This window comes from Odocoileus virginianus, chromosome 10 (assembly GCF_023699985.2).
Source record: "Odocoileus virginianus isolate 20LAN1187 ecotype Illinois chromosome 10, Ovbor_1.2, whole genome shotgun sequence".
Lineage (NCBI taxonomy): Eukaryota > Metazoa > Chordata > Mammalia > Artiodactyla > Cervidae > Odocoileus > Odocoileus virginianus.
The window spans coordinates 10,698,560-10,712,644 of NC_069683.1; the positions used below are offsets into that span (position 1 = coordinate 10,698,560).

A 14,085-nucleotide genomic window follows, 5' to 3' on the forward strand; every position below is an offset into this window, starting at 1 on the left:
CACCTCCCTGCTTTGGAGTCTGCCTCCCTATAGCTAAGCTAAGCTATTCACCTTTTATGTGGACCACAAGAAGGAGAAGACTGTTTATTTATTTATTTTTGTAGCTTTTTATATCAGAGTATAGCCAATTAACAAGGTGGTAGTTTCCGGTGAACGGCAAAGGGACTCAGCCAAATACATACATGCATCCATTCTCCCCCAAACGCCCCCTGCATCCAGGCTGCCACGCGACACTGAGCAGAGTTCCCTGTGCTATACAGTAGGGCCTTGTTGGTTATCCATTTTAAATATAGTAGTGTGTACCTAAACTTCCCAAACTCTCTAACTATGCCTTCCCTCACTGGCAACCGGAGGCTCGTTGTCTTAAGCCTGTGAGTCTGTTTCTGTTTTGTAAATATGTTCATTTACATCATTTCTTTTTAGATACTGCATGTAAAGGATGTTATAAGATATTTAGGAGAAAGCTGTTTGGACACTGCTCTCAATATAATGCTTGGTTTATTACAGATTAAAATTGCTTTGAAGCCCTCTGTCTCTCAGGTACGTGCCTATTCTATGTAAGTTATTGCAAAGTTGGAATACTGTACTTCTAGTAAAGTGAATAACATTTCCCCAAAGCATTTCATTTTATTCACCAGAATGCTCTGTCGTTGATGAAAAAGGAGGATTGATATCATTTTGCTTCAGTTCAGTTCACTGTGCAAAATAATTTTATACTCTTTTTTCTTTACCCTCTGGACCCAGTTTTGATCAGTTGATCCTTATTCACAGGTTCAGCATTTCTGTACCCTCTCTCCCTTCCCAAGAGTGTGTGTTGGTCAATGGGTAGGCTTGGTGGCAATATTGGTTTGGGTCATGGTTTCAGTGGAAGAAGATATTTGAATTCCATTCATTTCAGGATGCAACAAATTGGTATAGATTGTTCTGGGGTTTTCAGTTGGTTCGAATCTAAATATTTCTTCTCTCAAGAAGGTAGATATATCTAATGAGGCCAGAGCTGGCCGAACACATGTCTGCTTATTCTTGTTGCAGGGGCGGTTTCATGTCACTTTCCATGACCCCATTTCCAGAGCTAAGGTCTGGTCTGTCATTACAGAGGATCACAAACCAGGCCCTGCCCAGTGAAAGCCAAGAATGATACCACTACTGTTGTGGATGCTTCCTGAAGCCACTGGAATGCTCCACGGTGGTTGAGCACTCAGCAGGGAAATTTGCTGTGTCACCTCACAGAGAGACTTGTGAAGGGATAACAACTGAAGTGAACAGTGGAGATTTACACCATCCCACCACAAGGCTTCACTTTCACTTTCACTTTCACCACAAGGGTGACAAGTGTTCAAAGGTGAGAGGCATTTATGGCAACACTAACAGCCAGTTTTTCTCACATTCAAGGTTATAGATTTTTGAAAAGGTAGGTTCATTAGGTAACAAGGTAAGACTTGAAAGTCATCAGACAGGCTGGCCAAGTGTTCCAAATAGCTCGGTTACCTTGTTCTTGTTCAGTCACTAAGCCGTGTCTCTTTGCAGCCCCATGGACCTTAGCACACCAGGCTCCATGGGGTTCTCCAGGCAAGAATGCTAGAGTGAGTTGCCAGGAGATATTTTTCTATCTAAAGATATCTAATATTTTTCTCCAGGGAATATCCCCTGACCAGGGATTGAACCCGCGTCCCCTGCATTGGCAGGTGGATTCTTTACCACTGGGCCACCTGAGAACACTAAGGAATAAGAGGCTTAATCAAGGAATCCCACATCTTCATTACCCCAACTAGGTGAAGGCTACCCACCCAGCCAGAGGCATATGACTGAGTTTCCATTTCTGGATGGCGCTGACAAAGTGATGAGCTGGTATTGTCAAGAAGTCAATCCAAGATGAAGTATGATAATGCATGTTGGGAAATGAATAAATGCAGTCCCAAGCAATCTGCTTATGTGACATTTATACAGGAAAACTACCTTTTAAGGGATTGGCAGTTGTCTTCCTTCCATTAGCAAGTCCTGTTGTGATAACTCTGAAATGAATAGCAGAAGGCAGAACTAGATTAAACAATTTCCTTTTTACAAAATACAGAGATATTTAAAGGTTGGGAATCCACAGTATTGCCTCAAATGCTGCAAACTTTATGAAACACTAAGCAATGAACCCCTCTTGCCTTCAAGAGGGGATGTGGTCAGAGAAACTCCCCACTCTGTAGTCACGCCTGAGAACCAGCTTTTGTAGGAGGGTCAAGTTGCCAAACTAGAGCTGGCAGGAGAGTTGCTCCATGAAATGAAAGCAGAATGGAATGCACTCTCACCTTCAAGTTCAAGTGCATGTTGAGATTTTTATCTGAAATGAATTCTGATTAACATCAACTTGGACTAAGGGAGAAAAAAAACATTCAAGCACATGTTTATACTTGTTGACATACGTAAAAGAAACACCTTAAATCTGAGTCATAATATTGGAAGAGGAGACTATTGAAAAATGCATGCCACTGATACAGTCTTACCAAGAATCCAAGAGTCAAGAAATCTAAATCCCCCAAGAGACAGGGAAATTTATTTCAATAATTTGTCCCATCACTCTGCAGCCATAAGAACATGCTATAGTTGAGTGCCTTCAACACTCCTCACACCATTTTGTTCTTTTAGTTATTGTCTCATTTTCTCACTTCACTATTTCATGTTCCAATTGTTTTAAGAAGAAAGAGGAATAGACATACCTTCCATGAATGTTCTAAAAGCCCTGTTGCTGATACAGAGAGAGGAGGGAGAGTTGAGTTCCATGTTCTAATGAGAGTTTTACATCCATGACAGTTGATATCACACACTCAAGCAAGATGATCATATGAACCCATCTCTTTAGAGGGAAAAAGGTGAAAGTGTTAGCCATGTCTGACTCTTTGCAACCCCATGGACTGTTGCTCACCAGGCTTCTCTGCCCATGGAATTCTCCAGACAGGATTACTAGTATGGGTAGCCATGCCCTTCTCCAGGAGATCTTCCCAACCCAGGGATCAAAACCTGGGTCTCTTGTATTACCGGCAGATTCTTTACCATCATCCTTACAGGATGATGCCCAAATTCCTTCAATCAACTCTCTTGATTAAACCTGAACTTTTGCCTTCAGCCAAGTTGTGTCTTTCAGTGGAAATATGATGGAATTCCCAAATTAGCAAGATTTGGATAAGCCCTGTCAACAAGAAGAAGCCACTTTTCCCCCTTGTCCATCTTAGCTATTAGTCTCCATCCCTGGATACAGATGCTCATATTACCTAGTCATCCTTCCATGGTTTCTTCTTATTTTTTTCTTCCATGGTTTCTTATCAGAAATTATTTTAAAGAGTACAAAACAGCTGTATTTAATGACTTCTCATTTCACTGAGAGTAAAGGACCAACCTCTACAAGGCTATCATCAAGCCACCAGCCAATCACTCACCCACCATCATCATTCCTTCCCCAATCTCCTCCAGACACACTAGCCTCCATGTCCATCCCTGAACACTCCAGCATGTTGCTGCTTCAGTGCCTTTATACTTGCTATTCACTCTGGATTGCTGTAACTGCAGTGTGCATGCATGCATGCGAAGTTGCTTCAGTCATGCCAGATTCCTTGTGACCCTATGGGCTGTAGCCCACCAGGCTCCTCTGTCCACTGGATTCTCTAGGCAAGAATACTAGAGTGGGTTGCCATACTCTCCTCCAGAGGATCTTCCTGACCCAGGGATAGAACCTGCATCTCTTATGTTTCCTGCATTGACAGGCAGGTTCTTTTCTTTACTAGTAGAGTTACCTGGGAAGCTCTAACTGTAGGGTACATATGGTGAAATTAGCTCTTAAGTTCAATGTTGCTTTCTCAGTAAAAACTTCCTGAGAAACCTTACCTAAAATTTTATCTTCCCCCATGTCCCAAATAATTTCTATCCCCTTTCCTAACATATCGTAGGTCACTTTTTCATTCTTATATAATCTGTCTCCTCATGTGAATATAAGCTCCACGAGCAAAGTTTTAGAACAGTGTCTGGTGTGTAGTAAGGGTTGAGTGAATACCCATTGAATGAATAAATGATAATGAATGCATGAAAGAATATCAACCGTTGACCAAGAGAGATAGCCGCCTCTTCTTTATTCACATAAAGGCCAGGTCCTTTCGGTGGGCACTAGAAGCCTTAACACCATGATCTTCATTGTAAATGACTACTAAGCTCTTACCATGTGCCAAACATTATGTGAAATGCCATACATGCATTATCTCATTTAATCTCTACCACCAACCTCCGTGTTGAGTGTGATCATCTCAGGTTTACAATAAACAGATGAGGAGCCTAGGAGATCAAGTAAGTTGCTCACATTAGCATTTAAGTAGGAGGTGGAGCTCAAATACAGGTTGAAGTTCATCTAACACAGTAGGTCTCAGCCAGAGTGTGATTTTGCCCTCTGTCCCAGGGGATATTTTACATTGTCTGCAAACACTTTTCACTGTCACAGCTGGGGCTTGCGACTGGCATCTGGGGGTAGATATCAGAGAGGCTACCAAACATCCCACAATGCACAGTACAGCACCCTCCCCACCAATAAAGAATTATCCAGCCCAGAAGGGCATCACTGACTCAATGGACATGAGTTTGAGTAAGCGCCAGGAGTTGGTGATGGACAGGGAAGACTGACGTGCTGCAGTCCGTGGGGTTGCAAAGAGTCCCACACGACCTAGCGACTGAACTGAACTGTACTGAAGGTCAATTGTGCCAAGGCTGAGAAACTCTGATCTAACTCCATAAACAGGTTTTAGTCACTTTGCAGTTTTGCTCCATGAGTTGCTAAGGGCGGTAAAAATCAGCATCAACCCTTTTATAAAGCAATATGACAGTATTTCTCAAGAGTGCCAACTGTTTTCATACCTTTTGACCCTGAAATCCTATTTCCGTAAATCTGGCCTCAGGAAATAATCTGAAATGTGGAAAATATCCTCAAATATTTATAATGACATTATTTGTAATAGCAAAAAATTGGAAACCACCTAATGTTTGGCAATAAAGGAGTCATTAAGTAAACTCTGGAATATCTACTTGTTGGGACATTAGATGGCCATTAAAATTCTATTTATTAAACATTTATAAAGGGATGGGAAAATGCTTACATAGAAATGATAAATTTTAAAAATTAGATTTCAAAATTATATGTGCAGTATGACTCTTTAAAAACTAACCAAAATTATATGTACAAAAGAGGTGAAGCAGAAATATATTAAAATATTAATAGTGTTGTTGGACTATGACTGGTTAATTTTATCTTTCAGGACTTCCAGAATGTTCTATAATAACAATGTGTTCATTTTACAATTAGGAAAAATATCTTTAAAAAAATAAGATTAAGAACTAAAAATTAGAAATAAGAACTGTGAAAAAAAGAAGAGTAATTAAAGTATCTGTCCCAAAAATGAATTTTGGGGCTTCCCAGCTGATGCTAGAGGTAAAGAACCTGCCTGCCAATGCATGAGGCACAAGAAATGGAGGTTCAATTCCTGGATCAGGAAGATCCCCTGGAGGAGAGCATGGCAACCCACTCCAGTATTCTGGCCTGAAGAATCCCACGGACAGAAGAGCCTGGTGGGCTATAGACCATGGGGTCACAAAGAGTCGGACACGACTAAAGCGACTTAGCATGCAAAGTGAACTTCAGAACTGTTGTGGTGATTTTATTTTTTACATGGATTTACTGAGTTTAATTAGTGTTTATAATGATCCCTTTTAGGGAACTGTCTTTGTTGTATGAAAAAAGGCTTGGTTAGTTTTGTTGTGGTAGCTAGAACTAGCTCCATCTTTGCTAGTTTATGTCTATCAAACACATTTTACCTGCTCATCTTAAATTTGTTTTCTGATGTTTTAAAAACATTTAGTTCCATTAGATTAAAGGATTCTTACCCGCAGGCACAAAACTGCTGTCAGGTCAATTGCTGTTTGGGGATACATGGCGGGGATGTGCATGGCTAACCATCTTCATACGGACTTTCCAAACCCGGGGCCAGCAACTAAGAGGACAGGCCAAGAACTTCAACAGGCCTTGGTTCAGATCCCAGCTGCACACTCAGCAGTGTGCTTCATTTTGTTTAAATATTTATTTATTTGACTGCACCGGGCTTAGTTATGGCATGTGAGATCTAGTTCCCTGAGCAGGGATCAAACCCAGACCCCCTGCATTGGGAGGACAGAGTCTTAGCCACAGGACCACCAGGAAAGTCCCACCAGTGTGTTCTTGAGTGAGCTCTTAACCTCTCTGTGCCCTCTCTGTATCCCATGCCTGTGTTTAAAACCACTACAAAATTCTGTTAATGCCTGACAGACTTCATGCTCTTTGCATGCTATGATGTGGGACCATTTACTTGAGAAAATTTGTCCCACAACCAGCCTAATTCCTCATCTTCATCCTTCACCCTACTTTCCAGATGTTTTTAATCTCAAGAAAACTTGAGGCTTAGCCTGTAAAAGTTATGACACTACCTCTGAGAGCCTCATCCAAGATGTGGTATCTTTGAACTTTGTCTTAAATTAAACCTGCCTTCATTCTGTAAACTGATGAGGGTAAGGTTTGGCTTTCTGGTCAACCTTGGGCTGCAGCATAGAATGAGTGAAGAGTGCAGGTAAAGCAGCTGCAGAGACAGCTTCCTCACTCAGATGCTATTTGGGAAATGAAAGAACAGAGAACTCAGTTATTTAATGAACCCTTAGAGTTTCTGAAATGTAAACATTTTCTTTGTGAAGCCCCGAGACCTCTCTTGCTTCCAACAAGCCAGCCTGTATGTCTCCCTCTCCTGTTCTCTCTGCTCTTGACCCTCCTGTAACACATTGTTAGATGAGTTGTTTGCACAGAGGGACAGGATTTTTTTTCCCCCCAGTTTCTTGAAGCCTTAGAAATTTTCTCCCTTATCAATTTTCCATGGACTGGCCCTCTATTCCCTGATGGCACTGGATTGGTACGCACCGCAAACACTGGCTCGGAAACAAAAGGCAAAGCGAGAAGATAGAGATGCACACAGACAGCTTCCCTGGCTATTCCCCGTGTGTCCCACTGACAATGCTGTGTGGAAGGGAAATTGTTCTATCAGCGACTGTGTTAGATTCATGACCCCACCACAACCTTGAATTGGCCTTTAGTTGTCGCTGATGGGAACTGAAGAACAGCGCCTGTCGACATGATTGCTGCTCTCCAATGAATCAGAACATACAGGGCGAGGAGCAGCACATTAAACCAGCAACAGAAATATATCACTGTACTTTTATATAGATGTATTGCTTTTGCCCAGGCATATAAATGATTGGGCCAGCCACTTATTTTTTTTTCAAGGACTATAAATTAAAAATAAGCTAAAGGTTTTTAAATTATGTTCTTTTAAAAAAAATCAGGGTAGCTATTTTAAGGCAACAGTCAAATATTTAAAGATCATCGTATATGGATATTTCAGCCACTGTCACTGGGAGGAAAATCCACCTTGTTAAGTAACTCAGGTTACTTAACCCATGAACGCTAATTTATCATGTGCGGTCATTTGCTAATTGATCTGTTTAAAAAGTAAATGTTTCCCATATTTACTTCCCTACTTGCCTATTGAAGAACATGTATTTTATAAATTTAAGTTGTGATTTAAATAGACAACGAGCATATTCACCAACTTAGAATATGGTTCTTTAAGAGTCAAGGTGTTCGGAGAAAACTAAGAGTGGGGATCAACAATTCTTAAATATGAGGTTATAAAGGTCTCCCATTGAGAATATGCTGAAGCCAAAAGACCTTTTGCCCAGAAGCTCATATGCATGCTTGCACCTACAAGCAAGAATTTTCATTTCAGTTCAAGGACTCACAAATCCTCTGAAGCCCCTCCCTGGTGTCCAGGTTGAGGGCCACTGCCTTTGAGATTATCTTATAAAGCTACAAAGTTGTGACTTACTAGGATGCGGTGATCCATTGTGAAGTGTGTCTTAAGTCAATAGTTATTAACAATAGATAAAGTGTAGATGTTTGTGAATGATTTACTTTTCAGAAGCATAAATAGTTAAGAAGATTCCTAAGGTTTTCCTATAAAGAGCTTTGCTGTCATTCATTACCATCACTACTAAGACATTTGAGATCTAGCTCTCCCTACCTCCCTGGCATCAAATCTCACCACTTTTCTCCTCACCCCAAAAGCTCCAACCACATGGCCTCCTTTCAACTTTCCAGCCTTGAGTGGGTCATTTCCATGTTCTAGGTACAGTCTGGTAGCTGAGTTGTGTCCAACTATTTTGTGACTCCATAGACCTTAGTCCACCAGTCTCCTTTATTCATGGGATTTTCCAGGCAAGAATTCTGGAGCAGAATTGCCATTTCCTTCTCCTGGGGATCTTCCAGACCCAGGGATCAAACCCACATCTCCTGCTTTGCAGGCAGATGCTATACTCTCTAGGTATAGTTTGAATGAGGCCATTACATCTGTCTTTTGTGGATCTTATATTGTGCGGAGAGAAAAAGACAATAGGCACTTAAATATATTTATAAATTTGATCATTTCAAATGTTAGGAAGCAATTAAAATAGTATGATGATGGAATAGGGACTGATTGACGGGTGGCCAGGAAAGGCCACTTTGGGGAGGTTTTATCTGAGACAGGAGAAATGAGGAACCGCTGCACATCAAAGGAAACAATAGTAGCAAGTGCAAAGGCCCTGAGACTGAAAAGAACCTGCTGGTTGGAAAGGTCAGAAACGAGGTCACGATGACTCTGATATGCTCTCTTCAGGAGAAGTGTGGATACTCTATGCTGCCGCTCAGCTCACTGATAGACCATGAGCAGTAATTACAAATCAAGCATTTCATTTCCCTGCAATCATTTTGAGTTTTTGTAAAAATCTAAGTATGCAGGTTGAGTTAATTCAAGATCTAATATAAGATGGAGTAACATGAGGCTCAGAGAGGTTAAGTAATTCACCTAAAGTCACACTGTTGGTTAATAAGTTAACTTAGTGGAAGAACCCAAAAGAAGGCCCTGGCTTCTGCATTTGTGGGTTTGTGTTCCTTCTCCACGCCACTGTGCCTCCCCCACTGGTCATAGAACTTACCAAAGTTTGCTTTTTCTTGAAAAATAGTCTGGTGTCTCATTCTATATTCAATTATAGCCCAAAGACATGCCATCATTTATATAATAGCCTTTTTGTAATTTTATTAAAGATCCGAGCCAGATTTTTAATAATAATAATAAAAAAAATCTGCCTGATATCTTGGGCTCACCAGTAACCAAAAGTGAGTTAAAAATCTCTGACTCCTAAAGGGAACCAGACACCACTATCCCCTCTGGGCCAGACACTGAGATCATCGGGATTATTATAAGTTCTGGTTTCTCACCTATCTCTGGTTAGGACAGGATGGCCTTCCTCCCAGGATTGGATGTTCTTGTCCAAGAGGAAAACCATGCCACCATGCCCTACTCTGTCCCTTTGGGCCCTCAACAGCAAGTGAACTGGCAGTAATCTTTTTTACTTTTTGGTCACATGATGTGGCATGCAGGAACTTAGTTTCTCAACCACGGGGTGAACCTTGCAGTGGAACCACACCGTCTTAACTACTGGACTATAGAAAGGCCCTGATACCAGTCTTGACCCTAAGTAAAAAAAAGAAATGTTCCTAATGGGGGGAAAAAAACCTTTCAGACTGGGAAATTATGATCAATATTTGGGACAGGAGTGTAACTTTTTTCCTACTGAAGAATCATGATACTGTTATGACACAATTTTTAATAAACTTAAATACAAAAGTTAATAAATAAACTTGAAACAATACAGTTTTGTAATAAACTTATAAATAAATATATGTGAGAATTCTCTGATATATTAATAGAATCAAATTATTTTAAAACATTGGAGGGTGGGATGGGACAAGGGAGGCTCAAGAAGGAGGGAGTGTATATATATAATTACGGCTGATGCCTGTTGTTGTACAGCAGAAACCAGCACAACACTGTAAAGCAATTATCCTCCAATTAAAAAGTAAATTTAAAAAATTAGAAAAAAAATGGAAATATGCGCGTGACATATTTTTGGTGATTATAAATGGGCAAAGACTAAGCTAATTCCAGTCACTGCTACATAACTAACCACTCCTGTACTAATAATGAATGGTCTCAAGGAAAAATTGGAAGTCTAGCCCAGTTCAATATTGAAATCCCCTTTCAGGAAGAAAGTTGAGAAAAATGAACCCAGCCCATTCTCCAGTACCTCTGGTGAAATTCAAGATCATAATACTCTTCTTCAGAATCTGAAATCTATCTTCTCTCCAGGCAGTTTCTCTCTCCTTTCTTATACTGATGGTGGGAATGTAAACAAATCATTCCTTCATAAGCATAATTTGGCTATCGGGTATCAAGAAACTCTAAAAACCATGTAGACTTTAACCTGACAATTGTGCTTCTAAGATTTGATCATAGGGAAATCAGAAATACCTGCAAAATTATATGACTAGATTTATATCACAAGATAGTCACAACAATGTTATTTTTGATAGTGAAATATTAAAAACAATCTAAAGGAGATTGGAATCTCTCAAAATGTTTTTCTGTACAAACTGGTCTCATAATAATCCCCAAACATATGTATACACACACACACGATACACACACTATATCCCTCTTGTGAGCAATCACAAAGCATATGAGCAAGAATCTTCTCTGAAAAAATTCCTGCAATAAGGAAATCTGTTTAACAATGTTTAACTCAATGTTTCTCTAAATCTTTTGGCCATGGAACCCCTTTATTGCATAATCTTAATATACTCCAGAACTAGGGCTCTGAAAACTATTTCAGGAAATACTAGGTAAGTAAATTTATATAACTGTATTATGGAATGCTAGAAGAGAAGTGAAAGGCAAAGGAGAAAAGGAAAGATATACTTATTTGAATGCAGAGTTCCAAAGAATAGCAAGTAGAGATAAGAAAGCCTTCCTCGGTGATCAGTGCAAAGAAATAGAGGAAAACAATAGAATGGGAAAGACTAGAGATCTCTTCAAGAAAATTAGAGATACCAAGGAAACATTTCATGCAAAGATGGGCACAATAAAGGGCTGAAATGGTATGGATCTAACAGAAGCAGGAGATATTAAGAAGAAGTGGCAAGACTACACAGAAGAACTATACAAAAAAAATCTTCATGACTCAGATACCATGATGGTGTGATCACTCACCTAGAGTCAGATATCCTGGAATGCGAAGTCAAGTGGGCCTTAGGAAGCATCACTATGAACAAAGCTAGTGTAGGTGATGGAATTCCAGTTGAGCTATTTCAAATCCTAAAAGATGATGCTGTGAAAGTGCTGCACTCAATATGCCAGCAAATTTGGAAAACTCAGCAGTGGCCACAGGACTGGAAAAGGTCTGTTTTCATTCCAATCCTAAAGAAAGGCAATCCCAAAGAATGTTCAAACTACCGCACAATTGCACTCATCTCACACGCTAGTAAAGTAATGCTCAAAATTCTCCAAGTCAGGCTTCAACAGTATGTGAACCGAGAACTTCCAGATGTTCAAGCTGGATATAGAAAAGGGAGAGGAACCAGAGATCAAATTGCCAACATTCGCTGGATCATCGAGAAAGCAAGAGAGTTCCACAAAAACATCTATTTCTTCTTTATTGACTATGCCAAAGCCTTTGACTGTGTGGATCACAATAAACTGTGGAAAATTCTTAAAGAGATGGGAATTCCAGACCACCTGACCTGCCTCCTGAGAAAGTCCTGAGAAATCTGTATGCAGGTCAAGAAACAACAGTTAGAACTGGACATGGAACAACAGACTGGTTCCAAATCAGGGAAGGAGTATGTCAAGGCTGCATATTGTCACCCTGCTTATTTAACTTATAAGCAGAGTACACCATGAGAAATGCTCGGCTGGTTGAAGCACAAGCTGGAATGAAGGCTGCTGGGAGAAATATCAATAACCTCAGATATGCAGATGACACCACCCTTATGGCAGAAAATGAAGAAGAACTAAAGAGCCTCTTGATGAAAGTGAAAGAGGAGAGTGAAAAAGTTGGCTTAAAACTCAACATTCAGGGAACTAAGATCATGGCATCCGGTCCCATCACTTCATGGCAAATAGATGGGAAAGCAATGGAAACAGTGGGAGACTGTATTTTCTTGGGCTCCAAAATACTGCAGATGGTGACTGCAGTCATGAAATTAAAATATGCTTGCTCCTTGGAAGAAAAGCTATGACCCAACCTAGACAGCATAATAAAAAGCAGAGACATTACTTTGTCAACAAAGGTCCATCTAGTCAAAGCTATTGTTTTTCCAGTAGTCATGTATGGATGTGAGAGTTGGACTATAAAGAAAGCTGAGCACCGAAGAATTAATGCTTTTGAACTGTGATGTTGGAGAAGACTCTTGAGAGTCTCTTCGACTGCAAGTAGATCCAACTAGTCCATCCTAAAGGAAATCGGCCCTGAATATTCATTGGAAGGACTGATGTTGAAGCTGAAACTCCAATACTTTGGCCACCTTATATGAAGAACTGACTCATTTGAAAAGACCCTGATGCTGGGAAAGATTGACAGTGGGAGGAGAAGGGGATGACAGAGGGTAAGATGGTTGGATGGCATCACCAACTCAATGGGCATAAGTTTGAGTAAGCTCCAGGAGTTGGTGATGGACAGGGGAGCCTGGTGTGCTGCAGTCTACGGGTTCTCAAAGAGTCGGACACGACTGAGTGACTGAACTGGCTGAAACTGATTTTGTTACAAGGAAAACATTTTTAAACTTTTTATTTTCAAATAATTGTAGAGTTACTGCTATAGACTGATTTGTACCTTCCCAATATGCGTATGTGGAAATCTAATCCTCATGGTGAAAGCATTAGGAGGCAGGACCTTTGGGAGATGATTGGGTCATGAAAATAGAAGCCTCATGAATGGGGTTAGTGCCCTCATAAAAAAAAAAAAAAAAAACCCACAGAGCTCCCTCATCCTTTTAGCCAGGTGAAGACACAGCAAAAACAGTCATCTCTGTGTTAACACAGCCATTTCTCTGAAACAGGAATCAGGCCCTCACCAGACAATGAATTTGCTGGTGCCTTGATCTGGGGCTTCCCAGCCTCCAGAACTGTGAGAAATGGATTTCTGTTGTTTATAAACCATCCAGTTTATGATGTTTTGTTATAGCACCCAGAACAGACTAAGACAGAGAAAAGTTGCAAAAAATAGTAGAGAAAGTTGTCATACATCCCTTACCCAGCTTCCCCTTGTATTGACATCTTACAAAATGACAGTGCAGTGATTGAAAGCACTGATGGAATATTCATTTGAATTTGACCAGTTCTTTCTGTTTCAGGATCCATCCCAGAATCCCACACTGAACTTACTCATCCAGAACCTTGGATTCTGAACCGCAGATTCAACCAACTACAGACAGTCAAGTTAGTACATCATTATATCCATGGATGCAGAACTCTTGGATCTGGAGGGCTAACTGTATATTTACTATTAATCTGTCATAGAGTTAGATTCATGTTTATCATTTGTACTCCATTGGGAAATCTCCTGACATACAGGTTGATCTACTTTTTAAAATTTATTTTAATGATTCACTAAATATACCTGACTCAGAGCTACATACTTAAAAAGATACTCAGGGAAGTGTCATTCTCCCTCATCCTTGATACCCCCACCCATTCCTATCTGTCCATCCTCCTCCCATCTGCCACCTCTCAGTAACAAATTCTATTAGCTTCTAGTTTATCTTTTCTGTATTTCTTTTGCACAAATGGGAAGATACCTGTATATTTCCCTCTATCTCCTCTCTTACGTGAAGGGTAACATGTTATATATACACCTTACACGGTGCTTTTTTATGTTTAATGGCATATCTTGGAAATCACTCCAGCTTTTTAAAAAAGTTACATAGTACTCTGGTGAGTACTGTATGGTACAGACTACAATGTACTCTGTCATAGTTTATTCAACCACTCCCCTATGTATGAGCATCTAAGTTCTCTCTATTTCGCAAGTATAACCAATACTGAAATTAATAACCTCTCACATGTGTATTGACATTATTAGACATATATCTTCAGAATAGTTTCCAAGTAA

The 14,085-nt window shown here is 40.2% G+C and overlaps 1 long non-coding RNA gene across 1 annotated transcript; it reads left to right on the top strand.

Annotated features, from left to right (window-relative positions):
* Positions 1 to 750: 750 nt before the first annotated feature.
* LOC139036993 (uncharacterized) lies at positions 751 to 13,621 on the top strand. The gene is made up of 2 exons (XR_011489773.1): positions 751 to 1,342; positions 13,328 to 13,621. It is a non-coding gene; the product is annotated as an uncharacterized lncRNA (long non-coding RNA).
* Positions 13,622 to 14,085: the final 464 nt, after the last annotated feature.